Here is a 14,699-nt window from a genome sequence, read left to right on the forward strand (position 1 = left end):
TATTTGAACACATCTCCCGTTCACATGGTTGATCATACTCTGGGTTCCACATGCATGTTTTAGCTGAAGGAAGAATACCTTAAACCTGGAGAGTTGAGACCCGTGTAATGGGTACCATGCAATATGACTTCAAAGGGTCTTCATTTGCTCACCGAACCTCTCCAATCCTATCACTGCTGCGTTTATGCCCCTGTACACATGCTTGATTCTCTTTCGGAGACATAGCAATCCATAGGTTTTAAGATACTTACTAGTCAGGTACATTCTTAGGTGTTTAATATGCGGTGTTGAGTCCATTTCGTTGAGCAAGGAGTAGCTCTTGTCTATTCCATATTTGACTTAAGGAACTTTATCTGTGCTCATTTCAATCTCTGGTTTTATGCAGCACCCCAACTCACCTTTACCCTTAAGCAAGCATAAGTTGGTTTTCTAAATTTGAGACCCTGTTCTGTTCTGTAATTCAGTTTCTGTGTAGCCAAGTTTACATTCCGTGTATTACTGATATCTTATGATGTTTCTTTTTCTGTGTGACTTATTTCAGTTAGAATCATCATACCTGAATCCACTCATTGTGATGCTAAGGGCCTGATGACATAGATTTCATTGCGGAGTGATATTGCTTTGTAAGTAAATACCACAACTTCTTTATCCTTTTTTCACTTTCTGTGATGTTGAACTTGTACTGTAAACGAAGTTCTTGTAAACAGAGGCGTCCCAAACTTTGGGGTGGCTGTGTCTTTTTGATTTTAATTTCCCTAAGCTATAGGACCATAAGTGGCAGTGCCCTAGGCTCTGTTGCTTTGTTTTTTAGATGTTTCAGGAAACACCATACACTTCTCCCGAGTGTTTGTTGGCAATTTACATCCCGCCCATCAGCATAACAAGGCTCCCAGTTCTCCATGGCCTGTCCTGCCTTTCTGGATTTTACACTTTTTTCAGATGGCCCTTTTGACCGGGGGGAAGTGAGACTTCATTGTAGTGCAGATTTCCTTTGCAAGCTTGCTTGGTTGGCCAAAAAGGGCGTATGCGTTTTTTCCTGAATATATTCAGGAAAAAACGCATACGCCCTTTTTGGCCAAGTGCATCATTGTGGACGTTCTGCCTCTTTTCCTATGCTTTCAATGCAATTCCAGTCTACCTCCTGAAATCGGTTTCCTGCAATTTTGCCCCACTTTCAAGTCCTCTTGGCAGCCTTACTTCAGTCTATTTTTGGACGATAGCTGTCATTTATAACTCTGCAGGTTTGTGAATTACAGTGCCCCTGAGCTCCTTTCTTCAACTCGCTTTCTTGTGATCTGGCCGCAACACCGCAGGATGGCTTCAGGCCCTAATCTGGTTCCGGCCCGGCATGCTGAGCCTTTGGTTAATTCCTCTTCCTGGTGGGAAATGAGAGTTAAATTTGCCCGTCCAGACACCTCCAGCTAGCCTCTCATTGGTTCTCGCTATTCCTGTTCATCTTCCGCAGAAATTGGAAACTGGGCCAAACAGGAGGTTAAAGGGACTGACTCTCCAAGTCGGGAGAGTGTTAGTAAAGCGTCTGGAATGTTGCACCCGAGTACCAGCGGAGGAAAACTGAGACATATTTGAACACGTCTCCCGTTCACATGGTTGATCATACTTGGGTTCCACATGCATGATTTAGCTGAAGGAAGAATACCTTAAACCTGGAGAGTTAAGACCCGTGTAATGGGTACCATGCAATATGACTTCAAAGGGTCTTCATTTGCTCACCGAACCTCTCCAATCCTATCACTGCTGCGTTTATGCCCCTGTACACATGCTTGATTCTCTTTCGGAGACATAGCAATCCATAGGTTTTAAGATACTTACTAGTCAGTTACATTCTTAGGCGTTTAATATGCGGTGTTGAGTCCATTTCGTTGAGCAAGGAGTAGCTCTTGTCTATTCCATATTTGACTTAAGGAACTTTATCTGTGCTCATTTCAATCTCTGGTTTTATGCAGCACCCCAACTCACCTTTCCCCTTAAGCAAGCATAAGTTGGTTTTCTAAATTTGAGACCCTGTTCTGTTCTGTAATTCAGTTCCTGTGTAGCCAAGTTTACATTCCGTGTATTACTGATATCTTATGATGTTTCTTTTTCTGTGTGACTTATTTCAGTTAGAATCATCGTACCTGAATCCACTCATTATGCTGCTACGGGCCTGATGACATAGATTTCATTGCTGAGTGATACTGCATTGTACGTAAGTACCACAAGTTCTTTATCCATTTTTCACTTTCTGTGATATTGCACTTGTATGGTAAACGAGGTTCTTGTAAACGGAGGCGTCCCAACCTTTGGGGTGGCTGTGTGTTTTTGATTTTAATTTCCCTAAGCTATAGGAACATAAGTGGAAGTGCCCTAGGCTCTGTTGCTTTGTTTTTTAGATGTTTCAGGAAACACCATACACTTCTCCCGAGTGGTTGTTGGCAATTTACATCCCGCCCATCAGCATAACAAGGCTCCCAGTTCTCCATGGCCTGTCCTGCCTTTCTGGATTTTACACTTTTTTCAGATGGCCCTTTTGACCGGGGGGAAGTGAGACTTCATTGTAGTGCAGATTTCCTTTGCAAGCTTGCTTGGTTGGCCAAAAAGGGCGTATGCGTTTTTTCCTGAATATATTCAGGAAAAAACGCATACGCCCTTTTTGGCCAAGTGCATCATTGTGGACGTTCTGCCTCTTTTCCTATGCTTTCAATGCAATTCCAGTCTACCTCCTGAAATCGGTTTCCTGCAATTCTGCCCCGCTTTCAAGTCCTCTTGGCAGCCTTACTTCAGTCTATTTTTGGACGATAGCTGTCATTTATAACTCTGCAGGTTTGTGAATTACAGTGCCCCTGAGCTCCTTTCTTCAACTCGCTTTCTTGTGACCTGGCCGCAACACCGCAGGATGGCTTCAGGCCCTAATCTGGTTCCGGCCCGGCATGCTGAGCCTTTGGTTATTTCCTCTTCCTGGTGGGAAATGAGAGTTAAATTTGCCCGTCCAGACACCTCCAGCTAGCCTCTCATTGGTTCTCGCTATTCCTGTTCATCTTCCACAGAAATTGCAAACTGGGCCAAACAGGAGGTTAAAGGCGCTGACTCTCCAAGTGGGGAGAGTGTTAGTAAAGCGTCTGGAATGTTGCACCCGAGTACCAGGGGAGGAAAACTGAGACATATTTGAACACGTCTCCCGATCACATGGTTGATCATACTCTGGGTTCCACATGCATGTTTTAGCTGAAGGAAGAATACCTAAAACCTGGGTAGTTGAAACCCGTGGAATGGGTACCATGCAATATGACTTCAAAGGGTCTTCATTTGCTCACCGAACCTCTCCAATCCTATCCCTGCTGTGTTTATGCCCCTGTACACATGCTTGATTCTCTTTCGGAGACATAGCAATCCATAGGTTTTAAGATACTTACTAGTCAGGTACATCCTTAGGCGTTTAATATGCGGTGTTGAGTCCATTTCGTTGAGCAAGGAGTAGCTCTTGTCTATTCCATATTTGGCTTAAGGAACTTTATCTGTGCTCATTTCAATCTCTGGTTTTATGCAGCAACCCAACTCACCTTTCCCCTTAAGCAAGCATAAGTTGGTTTTCTAAATTTGAGAACCTTTTCTGTTTTGGAATTCAGTTCCTGTGTAGCCAAGTTTACGTTCCGTGTATTAGTGATATCTTATGATGTTTCTTTTTCTGTGTGACTTATTTCAGTTAGAATCATCGTACCTGAATCTACTCATTATGCTGCTACGGGCCTGATGACATAGATTTCATTGCTGAGTGATACTGCATTGTACGTAAGTACCACAAGTTCTTTATCCATTTTTCACTTTCTGTGATGTTGAACTTGTACTGTAAACGAGGTTCTTGTAAACAGAGCTGTTCCAAACTTTGGGGTGGCTGTGTCTTTTTGATTTTAATTTTCCTAAGCTATAGGACCATAAGTGGAAGTGCCCTAGGCTCTGTTGCTTTGTTTTTTAGATGTTTCAGGAAACACCATACACTTCTCCCAAGTGTCTGTTGGCAATTTACATCCCGCCCATCAGCATAACAAGGCTCCCAGTTCTCCATGGCCTGTCCTGCCTTTCTGGATTTTACACTTTTTTCAGATGGCCCTTTTGACCGGGGGGAAGTGAGACTTCATTGTAGTGCAGATTTCCTTTGCAAGCTTGCTTGGTTGGCCAAAAAGGGCGTATGCGTTTTTTCCTGAATATATTCAGGAAAAAACGCATACGCCCTTTTTGGCCAAGTGCATCATTGTGGACGTTCTGCCTCTTTTCCTATGCTTTCAATGCAATTCCAGTCTACCTCCTGAAATCGGTTTCCTGCAATTCTGCCCCGCTTTCAAGTCCTCTTGGCAGCCTTACTTCAGTCTATTTTTGGACGATAGCTGTCATTTATAACTCTGCAGGTTTGTGAATTACAGTGCCCCTGAGCTCCTTTCTTCAACTTGCTTTTTTGTGACCTGGCCGCAACACCGCAGGATGGCTTCAGGCCCTAATCTGGTTCCGGCACGGCACGCTGAGCCTTTGGTTATTTCCTTTTCCTGGTGGGAAATGAGAGTTAAATTTGCCCGTCCAGACACCTCCAGCTAGTCTCTCATTGGTTCTCGCTATTCCTGTTCATCTTCCGCAGAAATTGCAAACTGGGCCAAACAGGAGGTTAAAGGCGCTGACTCTCCAAGTGGGGAGAGTGTTAGTAAAGCGTCTGGAATGTTGCACCCGAGTACCAAGGGAGGAAAACTGAGACATATTTGAACACGTCTCCCGTTCACATTGTTGATCATACTTGGGTTCCACATGCATGTTTTAGCTGAAGGAAGAATACCTTAAACCTGGAGAGTTAAGACCCGTGTAATGGGTACCATGCAATATGACTTCAAAGGGTCTTCATTTGCTCACCGAACCTCTCCAATCCTATCACTGCTGCGTTTATGCCCCTGTACACATGCTTGATTCTCTTTCGGAGACATAGCAATCCATAGGTTTTAAGATACTTACTAGTCAGGTACATTCTTAGGCGTTTAATATGCGGTGTTGAGTCCATTTCGTTGAGCAAGGAGTAGCTCTTGTCTATTCCATATTTGACTTAAGGAACTTTATCTGTGCTCATTTCAATCTCTGGTTTTATGCAGCACCCCAACTCACCTTTACCCTTAAGCAAGCATAAGTTGGTTTTCTAAATTTGAGACCCTATTCTGTTCTGTAATTCAGTTCCTGTGTAGCCAAGTTTACATTCCGTGTATTACTGATATCTTATGATGTTTCTTTTTCTGTATGACTTACTTCAGTTAGAATCATCATACCTGAATCCACTCATTGTGCTGCTAAGGGCCTGATGACACAGATTTCATTGCTGAGTGATATTGCTTTGTAAGTACATATCACAACTTCTTTATCCATTTTTCACTTTCTGCGATGTTGAACTTGTACTGTAAACGAGGTTCTTGTAAACAGAGCCGTTCCAAACTTTGGGGTGGCTGTGTCTTTTTGATTTTAATTTCCCTAAGCTATATGACCATAAGTGGAAGTGCCCTAGGTTCTGTTGCTTTCTTTTTTAGATGTCTCAGGAAACACCATACACTTCTCCCGAGTGGTTGTTGGCAATTTACATCCCGCCCATCAGCATAACAAGGCTCCCAGTTCTCCATGGCCTGTCCTGCCTTTCTGGATTTTACACTTTTTTCAGATGGCCCTTTTGACTGGGGGGAAGTGAGACTTCATTGTAGTGCAGATTTCCTTTGCAAGCTTGCTTGGTTGGCCAAAAAGGGCGTATGCGTTTTTTCCTGAATATATTCAGGAAAAAACGCATACGCCCTTTTTGGCCAAGTGCATCATTGTGGACGTTCTGCCTCTTTTCCTATGCTTTCAATGCAATTCCAGTCTACCTCCTGAAATCGGTTTCCTGCAATTCTGCCCCGCTTTCAAGTCCTCTTGGCAGCCTTACTTCAGTCTATTTTTGGACGATAGCTGTCATTTATAACTCTGCAGGTTTGTGAATTACAGTGCCCCTGAGCTCCTTTCTTCAACTTGCTTTCTTGTGACCTGGCCGCAACACCGCAGGATGGCTTCAGGCCCTAATCTGGTTCCGGCACGGCACGCTGAGCCTTTGGTTATTTCCTCTTCCTGGTGGGAAATGAGAGTTAAATTTGCCCGTCCAGACACCTCCAGCTAGCCTCTCATTGGTTCTCGCTATTCCTGTTCATCTTCCGCAGAAATTGCAAACTGGGCCAAACAGGAGGTTAAAGGCGCTGACTCTCCAAGTGGGGAGAGTGTTAGTAAAGCGTCTGGAATGTTGCACCCGAGTACCAGGGGAGGAAAACTGAGACATATTTGAACACGTCTCCCGTTCACATGGTTGATCATACTTGGGTTCCACATGCATGTTTTAGCTGAAGGAAGAATACCTTAAACCTGGAGAGTTGAGACCCGTGGAATGGGTACCATGCAATATGACTTCAAAGGGTCTTCATTTGCTCACCGAACCTCTCCAATCCTATCACTGCTGCGTTTATGCCCCTGTACACATGCTTGATTCTCTTTTGGAGACATAGCAATCCATAGGTTTTACGATACTTACTAGTCAGGTACATTCTTAGGCGTTTAATATGCGGTGTTGAGTCCATTTCGTTGAGCAAGGAGTAGCTCTTGTCTATTCCATATTTGGCTTAAGGAACTTTATCTGTGCTCATTCCAATCTCTGGTTTTATGCAGCACCCCAACTCACCTTTACCCTTAAGCAAGCATAAGTTGTTTTTCTAAATTTGAGACCCTGTTCTGTTCTGTAATTCAGTTCCTGTGTAGCCAAGTTTCCATTCCGTGTATTACTGATATCTTATGATGTTTCTTTTTCTGTGTGACTTATTTCAGTTAGAATCATCATACCTGAATCCACTCATTGTGCTGCTAAGGGCCTGTTGACATAGATTTCATTGCTGAGTGATATTGCTTTGTAAGTGAATACCACAACTTCTTTATCCATTTTTCACTTTCTGCGATGTTGAACTTGTACTGTAAACGAGGTTCTTGTAAACAGAGCCATTCCAAACTTTGGGGTGGCTGTGTCTTTTTGATTTTAATTTCCCTAACCTATAGGACCATAAGTGGAACTGCCCTAGGCTCTGTTGCTTTGTTTTTTAGATGTTTCAGGAAACACCATACACTTCTCCCGAGTGTCTGTTGGCAATTTACATCCCGCCCATCAGCATAACAAGGTTCCCAGTTCTCAATGGCCTGTTGCCTTTCTGGATTTTACACTTTTTTCAGATGGCCCTTTTGACCGGGGGGAAGTGAGACTTCATTGTAGTGCAGATTTCCTTTGCAAGCTTGCTTGGTTGGCCAAAAAGGGCGTATGCGTTTTTTCCTGAATATATTCATGAAAAAACGCATACGCCCTTTTTGGCCAAGTGCATCATTGTGGACGTTCTGCCTCTTTTCCTATGCTTTCAATGCAATTCCAGTCTACCTCCTGAAATCGGTTTCCTGCAATTCTGCCCCGCTTTCAAGTCCTCTTGGCAGCCTTACTTCAGTCTATTTTTGGACGATAGCTGTCATTTATAACTCTGCAGGTTTGTGAATTACAGTGCCCCTGAGCTCCTTTCTTCAACTCGCTTTCTTGTGACCTGGCCGCAACACCGCAGGATGGCTTCAGGCCCTAATCTGGTTCCGGCCCGGCATGCTGAGCCTTTGGTTAATTCCTCTTCCTGGTGGGAAATGAGAGTTAAATTTGCCCGTCTAGACACCTCCAGCTAGCCTCTCATTGGTTCTCGCTATTCCTGTTCATCTTCCGCAGAAATTGCAAACTGAGCCAAACAGGAGGTTAAAGGCGCTGACTCTCCAAGTGGGGAGAGTGTTAGTAAAGCGTCTGGAATGTTGCACCCGAGTACCAGGGGAGGAAAACTGAGACATATTTGAACACGTCTCCCGTTCACATGGTTGATCATACTTGGGTTCCACATGCATGTTTTAGCTGAAGGAAGAATACCTTAAACCTGGGTAGTTGAAACCCGTGGAATGGGTACCATGCAATATGACTTCAAAGGGTCTTCATTTGCTCACCGAACCTCTCCAATCCTATCACTGCTGCGTTTATGCCCCTGTACACATGCTTGATTCTCTTTTGGAGACATAGCAATCCATAGGTTTTACGATACTTACTAGTCAGGTACATTCTTAGGCGTTTAATATGCGGTGTTGAGTCCATTTCGTTGAGCAAGGAGTAGCTCTTGTCTATTTCATATTTGACTTAAGGAACTTTATCTGTGCTCATTTCAATCTCTGGTTTTATGTAGCACCCCAACTCACCTTTACCCTTAAGCAAGCATAAGTTGGTTTTCTAAATTTGAGACCCTGTTCTGTTCTGTAATTCAGTTCCTGTGTAGCCAAGTTTACATTCCGTGTATTACTGATATCTTATGATGTTTCTTTTTCTGTGTGACTTATTTCAGTTAGAATCATCATACCTGAATCCACTCATTGTGATGCAAAGGGCCTGATGACATAGATTTCATTGCTGAGTGATATTGCTTTGTAAGTAAATACCACAACTTCTTTATCCATTTTTCACTTTCTGCGATGTTGAACTTGTACTGTAAACGAGGTTCTTGTAAACAGAGCCGTTCCAAACTTTGGGGTGGCTGTGTCTTTTTGATTTTAATTTCCCTAAGCTATAGGACCATAAGTGGAAGTGCCCTAGGCTCTGTTGCTTTGTTTTTTAGATGTTTCAGGAAACACCATACACTTCTCCCAAGTGTCTGTTGGCAATTTACATCCCGCCCATCAGCATAACAAGGTTCCCAGTTCTCAATGGCCTGTTGCCTTTCTGGATTTTACACTTTTTTCAGATGGCCCTTTTGACCGGGGGGAAGTGAGACTTCATTGTAGTGCAGATTTCCTTTGCAAGCTTGCTTGGTTGGCCAAAAAGGGCGTATGCGTTTTTTCCTGAATATATTCAGGAAAAAACGCATACGCCCTTTTTGGCCAAGTGCATCATTGTGGACATTCTGCCTCTTTTCCTATGCTTTCAATGCAATTCCAGTCTACCTCCTGAAATCGGTTTCCTGCAATTCTGCCCCGCTTTCAAGTCCTCTTGGCAGCCTTACTTCAGTCTATTTTTGGACGATAGCTGTCATTTATAACTCTGCAGGTTTGTGAATTACAGTGCCCCTGAGCTCCTTTCTTCAACTCGCTTTCTTGTGACCTGGCCGCAACACCGCAGGATGGCTTCAGGCCCTAATCTGGTTCCGGCCTGGCATGCTGAGCCTTTGGTTAATTCCTCTTCCTGGTGGGAAATGAGAGTTAAATTTGCCCGTCCAGACACCTCCAGCTAGCCTCTCATTGGTTCTCGCTATTCCTGTTCATCTTCCGCAGAAATTGCAAACTGGGCCAAACAGGAGGTTAAAGGCGCTGACTCTCCAAGTGGGGAGAGTGTTAGTAAAGCGTCTGGAATGTTGCACCCGAGTACCAGGGGAGGAAAACTGAGACATATTTGAACACGTCTCCAGTTCACATGGTTGATCATACTTGGGTTCCACATGCATGTTTTAGCTGAAGGAAGAATACCTTAAAGCTGGAGAGTTGAGACCCGTGTAATGGGTACCATGCAATATGACTTCAAAGGGTCTTCATTTGCTCACCGAACCTCTCCAATCCTATCACTGCTGTGTTTATGCCCCTGTACACATGCTTGATTCTCTTTTGGAGACATAGCAATCCATAGGTTTTACGATACTTACTAGTCAGGTACATTCTTAGGCGTTTAATATGCGGTGTTGAGCCCATTTCGTTGAGCAAGGAATAGCTCTTGTCTATTTCATATTTGACTTAAGGAACTTTATCTGTGCTCATTTCAATCTCTGGTTTTATGCAGCACCCCAACTCACCTTTCCCCTTAAGCAAGCATAAGTTGGTTTTCTAAATTTGAGACCCTGTTCTGTTCTGTAATTCAGTTCCTGTGTAGCCAAGTTTACATTCCGTGTATTACTGATATCTTATGATGTTTCTTTTTCTGTGTGACTTATTTCAGTTAGAATCATCATACCTGAATCCACTCATTGTGATGCAAAGGGCCTGTTGACATAGATTTCATTGCTGAGTGATATTGCTTTGTAAGTAAATACCACAACTTCTTTATCCATTTTTCACTTTCTGCGATGTTGAACTTGTACTGTAAACGAGGTTCTTGTAAACACAGGCGTCCCAAACTTTGGGGTGGCTGTGTCTTTTTGATTTTAATTTCCCTAAGCTATAGGACCATAAGTGGCAGTGCCCTAGGCTCTGTTGCTTTGTTTTTTAGATGTTTCAGGAAACACCATACACTTCTCCCGAGTGTCTGTTGGCAATTTACATCCCGCCCATCAGCATAACAAGGCTCCCAGTTCTCAATGGCCTGTTGCCTTTCTGGATTTTACACTTTTTTCAGATGGCCCTTTTGACCGGGGGGAAGTGAGACTTCATTGTAGTGCAGATTTCCTTTGCAAGCTTGCTTGGTTGGCCAAAAAGGGCGTATGCGTTTTTTCCTGAATATATTCAGGAAAAAACGCATACGCCCTTTTTGGCCAAGTGCATCATTGTGGACGTTCTGCCTCTTTTCCTATGCTTTCAATGCAATTCCAGTCTACCTCCTGAAATCGGTTTCCTGCAATTCTGCCCCACTTTCAAGTCCTCTTGGCAGCCTTACTTCAGTCTATTTTTGGACGATAGCTGTCATTTATAACTCTGCAGGTTTGTGAATTACAGTGCCCCTGAGCTCCTTTCTTCAACTCGCTTTCTTTTGAGCTGGCCGCAACACCGCAGGATGGCTTCAGGCCCTAATCTGGTTCCGGTACGGCACGCTGAGCCTTTGGTTATTTCCTCTTCCTGGTGGGAAATGAGAGTTAAATTTGCCCGTCCAGACACCTCCAGCTAGCCTCTCATTGGTTCTCGCTATTCCTGTTCATCTTCCGCAGAAATTGCAAACTGGGCCAAACAGGAGGTTAAAGGCGCTGACTCTCCAAGTGGGGAGAGTGTTAGTAAAGCGTCTGGAATGTTGCACCCGAGTACCAGGGGAGGAAAACTGAGACATATTTGAACACGTCTCCCGTTCACATGGTTGATCATACTTGGGTTCCACATGCATGTTTTAGCTGAAGGAAGAATACCTTAAACCTGGAGAGTTGAGACCCGTGGAATGGGTACCATGCAATATGACTTCAAAGGGTCTTCATTTGCTCACCGAACCTCTCCAATCCTATCACTGCTGCGTTTATGCCCCTGTACACATGCTTGATTCTCTTTTGGAGACATAGCAATCCATAGGTTTTACGATACTTACTAGTCAGGTACATTCTTAGGCGTTTAATATGCGGTGTTGAGTCCATTTCGTTGAGCAAGGAGTAGCTCTTGTCTATTCCATATTTGACTTAAGGAACTTTATCTGTGCTCATTCCAATCTCTGGTTTTATGCAGCACCCCAACTCACCTTTACCCTTAAGCAAGCATAAGTTGGTTTTCTAAATTTGAGACCCTGTTCTGTTCTGTAATTCAGTTCCTGTGTAGCCAAGTTTACATTCCGTGTGTTACTGATATCTTATGATGTTTCTTTTTCTGTGTGACTTATTTCAGTTAGAGTCATCATACCTGAATCCACTCATTGTGATGCTAAGGGCCTGATGACATAGATTTCATTGCTGAGTGATATTGCTTTGTAAGTAAATACCACAACTTCTTTATCCATTTTTCACTTTCTGCAATGTTGAACTTGTACTGTAAACGAGGTTCTTGTAAACAGAGGCGTCCCAAACTTTGGGGTGGCTGTGTCTTTTTGATTTTAATTTCCCTAAGCTATAGGACCATAAGTGGCAGTGCCCTAGGCTCTGTTGCTTTGTTTTTTAGATGTTTCAGGAAACACCATACACTTCTCCCGAGTGTCTGTTGGCAATTTACATCCCGCCCATCAGCATAACAAGGCTCCCAGTTCTCCATGGCCTGTCCTGCCTTTCTGGATTTTACACTTTTTTCAGATGGCCCTTTTGACCGGGGGGAAGTGAGACTTCATTGTAGTGCAGATTTCCTTTGCAAGCTTGCTTGGTTGGCCAAAAAGGGCGTATGCGTTTTTTCCTGAATATATTCAGGAAAAAACGCATACGCCCTTTTTGGCCAAGTGCATCATTGTGGACGTTCTGCCTCTTTTCCTATGCTTTCAATGCAATTCCAATCTACCTTCTGAAATCGGTTTCCTGCAATTCTGCCCCGCTTTCAAGTCCTCTTGGCAGCCTTACTTCAGTCTATTTTTGGACGATAGCTGTCATTTATAACTCTGCAGGTTTGTGAATTACAGTGCCCCTGAGCTCCTTTCTTCAACTTGCTTTCTTGTGACCTGGCCGCAACACCGCAGGATGGCTTCAGGCCCTAATCTGGTTCCGGCACGGCACGATGAGCCTTTGGTTATTTCCTCTTCCTGGTGGGAAATGAGAGTTAAATTTGCCCGTCCAGACACCTTCAGCTAGCCTCTCATTGGTTCTCGCTATTCCTGTTCATCTTCCGCAGAAATTGCAAACTGGGCCAAACAGGAGGTTAAAGGGACTGACTCTCCAAGTGGGGAGAGTGTTAGTAAAGCGTCTGGAATGTTGCACCCGAGTACCAGGGGAGGAAAACTGAGACATATTTGAACACGTCTCCCGTTCACATGGTTGATCATACTTGGGTTCCACATGCATGTTTTAGCTGAAGGAAGAATACCTTAAACCTGGAGAGTTGAGACCCGTGTAATGGGTACCATGCAATATGACTTCAAAGGGTCTTCATTTGCTCACCGAACCTCTCCAATCCTATCACTGCTGCGTTAATGCCCCTGTACACATGCTTGATTCTCTTTCGGAGACATAGCAATCCATAGGTTTTAAGATACTTACTAGTCAGGTACATTCTTAGGCGTTTAATATGCGGTGTTGAGTCCATTTCGTTGAGCAAGGAGTAGCTCTTGTCTATTCCATATTTGGCTTAAGGAACTTTATCTGTGCTCATTTCAATCTCTGGTTTTATGCAGCACCCCAACTCACCTTTACCCTTAAGCAAGCATAAGTTGGTTTTCTAAATTTGAGAACCTGTTCTGTTCTGTAATTCAGTTCCTGTGTAGCCAAGTTTACATTCCGTGTATTACTGATATCTTATGATGTTTCTTTTTCTGTGTGACTTATTTCAGTTAGAATCATCATACCTGAATCCACTCATTGTGCTGCTAAGGGCCTGATGACATAGATTTCATTGCTGAGTGATATTGCTTTGTAAGTAAATACCACAAATTCTTTATCCATTTTTCACTTTCTGCGATGTTGAACTTGTACTGTAAACGAGGTTCTTGTAAACACAGGCGTCCCAAACTTTGGGGTGGCTGTGTCTTGTTGATTTTAATTTCCCTAAGCTATAGGACCATAAGTGGCATTGCCCTAGGCTCTGTTGCTTTGTTTTTTAGATGTTTCAGGAAACACCATACACTTCTCCCGAGTGTCTGTTGGCAATTTACATCCCGCCCATCAGCATAACAAGGCTCCCAGTTCTCCATGGCCTGTCCTGCCTTTCTGGATTTTACACTATTTTCAGATGGCCCTTTTGACCGGGGGGAAGTGAGACTTCATTGTAGTGCAGATTTCCTTTGCAAGCTTGCTTGGTTGGCCAAAAAGGGCGTATGCGTTTTTTCCTGAATATATTCAGGAAAAAACGCATACGCCCTTTTTGGCCAAGTGCATCATTGTGGACGTTCTGCCTCTTTTCCTATGCTTTCAATGCAATTCCAGTCTACCTCCTGAAATCGGATTCCTGCAATTCTGCCCTGCTTTCAAGTCCTCTTCGCAGCCTTACTTCAGTCTATTTTTGGACGATAGCTGTCATTTATAACTCTGCAGGTTTGTGAATTACAGTGCCCCTGAGCTCCTTTCTTCAACTCGCTTTCTTGTGACCTGGCCGCAACACCGCAGGATGGCTTCAGGCCCTAATCTGGTTCCGGCACGGCACGCTGAGCCTTTGGTTAATTCCTCTTCCTGGTGGCAAATGAGAGTTAAATTTGCCCGTCCAGACACCTCCAGCTAGCCTCTCATTGTTTCTCGCTATTCCTGTTCATGTTCCGCAGAAATTGCAAACTGGGCCAAACAGGAGGTTAAAGGGAATGACTCTCCAAGTTGGGAGAGTGTTAGTAAAGCGTCTGGAATGTTGCACCCGAGTACCAGGGGAGGAAAACTGAGACATATTTGAACATGTCTCCCGATCACATGGTTGATCATACTCTAGGTTCCACATGCATGTTTTAGCTGAAGGAAGAATACCTTAAACCTGGGTAGTTGAAACCCGTGGAATGGGTACCATGCAATATGACTTCAAAGGGTCTTCATTTGCTCACCGAACCTCTCCAATCCTATCACTGCTGCGTTTATGCCCCTGTACACATGCTTGATTCTCTTTCGGAGACATGGCAATCCATAGGTTTTAAGATACTTACAAGTCAGGTACATTCTTAGGCGTTTAATATGCGGTGTTGAGTCCATTTCGTTGAGCAAGGAGTAGCTCTTGTCTATTCCATATTTGGCTTAAGGAACTTTATCTGTGCTCATTTCAATCTCTGGTTTTATGCAGCACCCCAACTCACCTTTACCCTTAAGCAAGAATAAGTTGGTTTTCTAAATTTGAGACCCTGTTCTGTTCTGTAATTCAGTTCCTGTGTAGCCAAGTTTCCATTCCGT

At 43.7% G+C, this 14,699-nt stretch overlaps 1 long non-coding RNA gene across 9 annotated transcripts in view; it reads left to right on the forward strand.

The window, feature by feature from the left end:
* Positions 1 to 14,699, forward strand: part of LOC307181315 — a 2,020,778-nt gene that overhangs the window by 1,343,535 nt on the left and 662,544 nt on the right. Inside the window, exon 5 of one of the 9 annotated variants that reach the window (XR_013826424.1) lies at positions 6,863 to 6,943. The exons of the other annotated variants lie outside the window; for them this stretch is intronic. This is a non-coding gene — a long non-coding RNA (uncharacterized lncRNA). Of the gene's footprint in view, positions 1 to 6,862; positions 6,944 to 14,699 lie in introns of those variants that run through there. 9 annotated transcript variants of the gene reach the window in all.

This window comes from Stenella coeruleoalba, assembly GCF_951394435.1.
Source record: "Stenella coeruleoalba genome assembly, contig: scaffold_49, whole genome shotgun sequence".
Lineage (NCBI taxonomy): Eukaryota > Metazoa > Chordata > Mammalia > Artiodactyla > Delphinidae > Stenella > Stenella coeruleoalba.